This window comes from Siniperca chuatsi, linkage group LG3 (genome assembly GCF_020085105.1).
Source record: "Siniperca chuatsi isolate FFG_IHB_CAS linkage group LG3, ASM2008510v1, whole genome shotgun sequence".
In the NCBI taxonomy this organism is placed as follows: Eukaryota; Metazoa; Chordata; class Actinopteri; order Centrarchiformes; family Sinipercidae; genus Siniperca; species Siniperca chuatsi.
In genome coordinates, this window is record NC_058044.1 from 22,282,875 (window position 1) to 22,290,148 (window position 7,274).

Genomic DNA, 7,274 nt, shown 5'->3' on the forward strand with positions numbered 1-7,274 from the left:
CATTCCTTGGTATTGCAGGTTAAAGGAAATCATTAGCAGGAGAAAACTAGACTATTAGAGTGAAAATTTGAGGTACACAGTGAGAACAAAGTAAAGGAGACCTTTCAGTAACAACTTGTGTAGCTGCATCCCTGTTATGTATTCTATCTCTGTCATCCTCTTCAATAAAATCAATTAAAAGCATTGAGTAACACTGTACTTATTTGGAGTTGGATGCTTGAATGGATGAGTGAATAAGAGTAGAAATAACAGGGAAAATAAATACAATGTAGAAGAGTACAAAGTCAAAGACATTAATGTTAACAGTGAAATGTAAATATAATTAATCCATATGTTTTTCATACTGATATATGAAGTATTCAAATTTTGACTTCAGAAAGTCTATCTCATTGTTTTGACTTATGAGTATTGTTATTTTTGTAACTCTTATTTCATTTTTTCTTTCTTCTCCTGATGGAAATGGGCTTCCATTTACTTCCATAAGATTTAATAATACCAAACTATTATTTTGAATATTATAAAGCCTGACTAACTAATTTGACTGAAACCATTTTAAAGTCACATACTTTAAAGCAGCTTTACATTCAAGCACAAACTTGGTGCTTGAATGTAAAAATAAGCAGGTGATGCATTGCATAATATTATCATTGGTTATATGTCACGCCAACTTTTCTCTGACACACTTTCTACAAAGGAGGGCTGTTAATTATTTGGTCATATTTGCCTTCTTGGATACCTTGAGAAAGACCTAGGGGTTGAACTACATGATGTGAGCAGGTATAAATGGATGTGTGTATCATTCCCTGAGACCAGAGCGTTCACAGGTTCTCCTCATCTGGCTCCTAAAGCTTCTTAACATGAACTCCCTCGCTGTGCTGTCTTGCCTCAGCCTGCTGCTGGCAGCTGCTGTCGCCAAGGAACTCAAACCCTGCGGTGAGTGTTGACACCCCTGCCAGTGTCCACAGAAAAATAATTGGTATTTTCTGCATACAGTGGTAATATTAGACTGAAGTCTACTGACTGTATTATTACTGATGCTCTATGTAAAAGCAATAGTTGGATTAGACATGCTCAATGTGTAGTGTGTGTTTGACATTTTGGCAAATACGCTTATTCACTTTCTGGCAGAGAGTTAGATGAGAAGATCAATACCACTCTCATATATCTGAGTATGAAACCTCTGAATGTGCCAGCAGCCGGTTAGCTTAGCTTAGCACAAAGACTGGAAACAGCTACCTTGGCTCTGTCCAAAGGTCACAAAATTTGCCTACCAGAACCTCTAAAGCTCAGTAATTAACACGTAAAACCAACATGTAAAAACAACAAGTCGGCATTTTACAGTGGGATTATTTAGTGAACTATTTCTTGGCTGGGACCAGTAACTCCCTGGAGTCTCTGCTAGTTGCCTGGGAACGGCTCAGAGCTGAGAAATAGTCCTGTTCTTAACCCCTCGTAAAACTGCAATTTGCTGTTTTTACGCTTTGGTGACTGTACAGATTAAACAAACAAGATTCAACAGGTTAATTAGTGAGCTTTAGAGGTGCTGATAGGCTTTAGATTTTGTGACCACTGGACAGAGCCAGCCAAGCTGTTTCTCCTTGTTACCAGTTTTTGTACAAAGCTAAGATAACCAGCTGCTGGCTGTAGCTTCATATTTACTGTACAAATGTGAGAGTGGTATCAATCTTCTCATCTACAGTAAAAAAGAAAAAAACAAGCTAACAAGCATCAAAAAGAAAACAAAATTGGCATGAAGTAATCATACATGGATATAGTTTTCATTATTCAATAGTCACAATGAATAATATCTAAAATATAAAGAACAAATATAAAAACAAAGCACCCAGCATGCCATGGTTTACAGTTGAAATTGGATGTTTTAGAAGAAAACTCATGATGTAATGTATGTAATAATAGCATTGTTTTGAGACCATATACTCATAGTAACTAACACAATAAATGTGTTACTGTACTCATTTTCTCTTCTCCCCCGACTAATTTCTTACTTCTCGTTGTTACCCATCTCGACCTCCCATTGGAGTATGTGTGTGTCCATACCATACATATTCAAGAGCAAGAGGCCTTAAAGGACAGACCCATGCCAAGTGATTTCTTCCTCTCCCTTCGCTTCCTACTGTCAGATGGCTGAAGACAGGTTCTTCATGTCCAAAGGAACAATAAACTATGATGCTCTTGGTCAGAGGATGCACACTAGAAACTTTGGGTAGAACGGCAATAAGACATTAGTTGTGGAGCGAGTGTTGCTTTTTAAAAAGGGAACAAACCTTGGTCAGATTTGTTTCTGATAAAGATTTGCTGCATGGGAAAATTAGAGACTGTCCTCCCAAGAAGAACGACAACATCAGACTTTTCAGCAACTGCCCCAAAATGACATATGTTCATGTTCAAGTGACAAAACCCTCTGGTGGCCGTAGTAATTATGACGGAGTAGGTGGAAGTAAGGTGACAACAAAACATTGGATTTTAACTCAGGAGACAGCTGTTCATTTCCCATTAGAATTTTCACCTGGCGCCTGAATTTTGTGTTTTCCTTTACATAAATAAAGACATTTCCACTATAAATGGATGCAGAAAAGGCACAAAACGGTGCATAAAAAATCACCACAATGCAGGAAAGTGTTTGACGCTCAAAATTTCATGGGGGATGTCCCAACCCCCTGCTTAATATATGTCCCCTCCAATGTTTAAATGATCATTGCTGCCTTTGAATCGAGCCTATGAGACTGAAAATCAGGGGCACACAGCGTGAACAAAGGGAGGGAGAACTTTATATGACACCGCATATAGGTGTATCCCTGCTTTGTATTCTTCCTCTGTCACCCTCTTCAATGACATAAAGTCAAAGCACTGAATAATACTTATTGGAGTTGGAAGCTTAGATGGATGAAGAAATAAGATGGCAGCAATAAAATGATAAATACAATATAGAACAGTGCAAAGTTTGAAAGAGCATATAGTCCTTACCAAACATGTATTTCATACTAAGAAAGGAAGTATACTCGTGGCAAATTAATCAGTGATGTTCATCACCTCAAACTACACAAGTACTGTGCGCACCATAGCCTAAGTACATTTCACATACATGTTTTCAAAGACTGGACATCTTATTTTGAAATGAAAGTGTTTATAAGAGTTGCTCCTGTTAAGTTTAGAAGACCGTTTTCGGTCTGTTTAAATATCCCTGTAGAAAACTGCAGTGCTTGCTGTCCCACAGCACATGGAGGCAGCATTGCTCTTATCTCAACGGTTCCTGCTTTAATTTATGCATTTGCCTAATTTGTTACTAAATCTGAAGGTTTACTGAAAATAATTAACCTAATGAACCTATATCTGTTACTCGAGTACCCTAGGTGACAACACTTTATTTTAATCCTCCTATTTAACACTTATAAGGAGTATATGAACAATGAATGGTTACAATACTATAACACACTATAATGTAGTTTTAAGCAGAGAAAAGCACATTTTAAGTGTTTATTAATGTCACTGTCGACAACTATAACTCCTCTTGTCAGGCAGGATGCTTCATATGAGAAGTTATTGTTTACAAATACATTAATTAACACTTATATCTTTTTACAGCTACACTATAAGATGTCATTAACAATTTAGTAAATGTATACTGCTTAGAAATGCTAAAAATGGCAGTTAAAGTAAGGTGTTACCCACAAGGCAATATGTGACTTGTAGTCAAGGTAAAGTAATTCAATTGATACCAACACGAAACAGGCTGCGGAACCTGTGTATTCTGCCAAGTTAAACATCAGTTTGCCTACAGTTAGAGTTCTCTGCTACTGTATAAGACATTTCCACATGTAAAGGGAAGCCATCCATTTAAAAGTTATCCTTGGTTGTTTTATCTTTGAATATATTTGAAAACTTCTTGAATGACTGAATCACTCCACTGTGTCTTCTTACAGTAATGGCAGACTAACCCACTGAACATCAATAATAGGAGCATCTCTTTTTATCATTAGAGGTTCTTCACACTTGTTTCTCCTTCAGGGATTTGTGAGTCATCTTCTATTAAGGCAAGGTGTTCGGAGGTGGCCACCTAACCCCACTGTCAAAAATGACTCATCAGTCCTGCGTGATTAAAGAGATGAGAGCCTGCTCTGGAAGCATCAGCAGCAATAATAGCCTCGCTAGTCTGTCCAATTATCAGTCTAATGATTATCTAAGCATACTGGGACTTTGGCGTAGGACTGCACAGGAAGAGACGGGCTGAGTGTAAAGTCCCTGTTGTGTTAAGGAAATTACATTGTTAAAGTCAGTTCTACCTTCCAATTTTACCAGATTTAGCTGAGCCTTAATGGTAAAGTGGGAGACGCTGATTTGGTAATTTTGAGCCTCACTGCCAGTCATTGACAAAGTCAGTGGAAAGTCGAGGTAATTTCAAACCCTGTTGTCTTAAAAGTCTCAGCAGTGTCACATGAACAGACCTGAAATAAAGCTCACTCAACAGCTGCACACAAGAACTGAAACAGCAAAGAACTTAACACAAAGGTAAACATTGCACGTTGAACATTTTTATTGTATTATTGTTAAGTGATTTTGTTGTCAGTAAATCAGTACTAAGCTGCCCTTTGCAATGAGGTGCTGACAACCAAAGAGAGGAAGATTTAAACCCTGCTATAAACCTTACTGTGATTTTAGTCAAAGGCCTTTTTAGACCTTTTGTGGCCTTGTAATTCCAACATTAGGATTAATGTGTAGATGGTTTTGCTTCTTCATTATTTTATTATATATTGTATTGGTCAAATCCTCCACTGTCTATTCCTGGGCTTTCTGGAATGATTTTAATATGTACTCTTTTTTTACATTTCTGGTTTGAGGACAATTTGTATACTTTTATTCATTGCAGTGTGTTTCAAAGTTGAGTTCGTTTTTTGTTTGTATTTACTTGTTAAAGTAAACTTCTGAACAAGACTAAGAGTCTACAGCCAAGCTAGCAGCTCTGTGAAGCTGTACGCAGGCACAGCAGCGCTGTGAGCTAAATGCTAACCTCAGCACGCTAACATGCTCAAAATGACAAAGTTAACATGCTCTTGTTTAGCAGGTAATGTTTACCTTTGCCGACATCTTAGTTTTAGCATGTTAGCTAACATAAGCTAATTAGCACTGTACACAAAGTACAGCTGAGGCTGATGCGAATGTCATTAGTTTAGAAAGTATTTGGTTGCAAACCAAAGAATTGGACAAAGTCAAATTTGACCTGATGATGAAAAGTCAGGGATCACTAAATTTATTAGGATTGGGGGACAGGGCACCCATGCAAAAGAGAGTAGCCTAATCATTGTGATATGACCACCCTGTATAAATGACAGTATGATTGAATGAACAGCACTTATACAGTATAATAGTAGAGACAGTTGACACTTCCAACGCTGGAGTGATAAAATTCAGTACAGACCAGATGTTGCATTCTCACATTTTTTGCTTTAAATCTTAGGGAGTTAATGAGTTGACTCCCAAAGCAGTTGGTACAAATCAGAATGACTTGTGCCACTGCACTTGGTGCAGTGTGACTGTAAATCCAAGCAGTTCCATTGATTACAGGGTTTCTCATCCACAACTGATGCTTCATCAGATATGTCCAGATACAAATTAGTGCATACCATCATCTGGAGAATTTTAGTGACTTAATGAGCAGCCAGTACTTTTCCTCGATTAGAGTTGGCCACATTTCTAAGAGAAAAGTCAACACAGAGAGGATTAAGCTGAGGCAGTTTAGCTTTGGGTTTATGCAGGTAGAAGAGATAGCAGAAGTTTTTCCATTCGAAAATATTTGGTCAAACCTGTCATCATTTGGCCACATTTCATGATGGATGATTTTCGAACATTGGTGCAAAATGGTAAGTGTACAGAGTAGCTCTTGTTGTTTGATGCCAACACCCAAAGTGTTCCTACAAAAATATTTCCCTGATGTAATGTCATCTGCTTGTTTGACCAGTTATCCAGGATAAAAATGCCCCAAAACACACGTTTAGCAGCAGATTGCAGCGCTACATATTTTAGTGTTTCGTCCCCAGACACAGTATGAATTGGGTCTGGCGTGAGAGTTTCATGTCTTTGGATAATCCCTCTATATTATGAAACACTGTCACATGAACCAGTCACTGTGTATTAACCTCAATTCAAGAGAACCCCATTTTTTTTACTTGTTCTGACAGGTTAACTTTCTGCTATGAGCAGCATACCAGGAAAGAAAAAAAACACATCAGTAAATGCATGCATGAACCCACTCATTCACCCACCACACACACAACAAACACCTCAAACACCTCTTTTATTACTACCATACTTAGTGTACTTATTGAGTACTCATCCAGCCTGATCAAAGAGCCCTAATTACACGCATTAGTGGGTGATGACTCCACTGAGTGGGTAAGACTCTGTATGCAAGGTTACAGGTTTTAATGTGTGTGTATGAGAATTTGTGTGTGTGGGTGTGTGTTTGAGTTTGGAGTGTGAACTGCAGTGTACATTGGAGCTTGTGTGTGCAAGTGATGCAGCTGCTCCTGGTGCACTGGAACAGTGTTAGTCACTGCCACCCTGCTATTCAGGAGAGGATGATGGACATCGGAGGGTCAGCCACCAATTAGACTCTTTACACTGATGAGAGAGGCTGACCCTCCTCTCCATGCACCTCAATCTCACCCCCCCTTTCTTTCTCTCTCTTTCTTTGTCATTCATGTTCTCTCTGTCCATCACAGTATGTTTATCTGTTAGGAAGAAAAGGAGCATAATAAACTTTATTCGTGGAGCAGATTTTACTGTTTATAGACCCACATAAATCTATTTGGGGTAAGTTCATAGCAGCTTTAACCTTAGTAAAGTGTGTACAAGGTCACACAAGGTCATTTAGGGAAAAATTGTCTCATTATTTTATGATTCTCGAACCCCAGGTTACCACTGTGTTGTTTTATGTTAAAAAAAATGTATGCTTTTGGTTTATAATGTGAAAATGTGCAAAATGATTAACTTTAATTAGAAAATAAATTGGTAAAATTTAATATTTGTTCTGTACAATTAACTTACACTTTTTTATGGCAGAAAGTAAAAACAAAAAAGATAAATCACCTTAAAAAGGAAGACATTATATTTATAAGTTGTTATTATTTTACTGTGGGAACATAAGCAGCCACTTATTACTTTTATACCTCGAGCCAGTTATGTGTTAGTGGTTGTTTTGAACTGGAATTCATTTTTGACTTATATACGTCATACTGGGATTAGCAGGATTGAAGGAT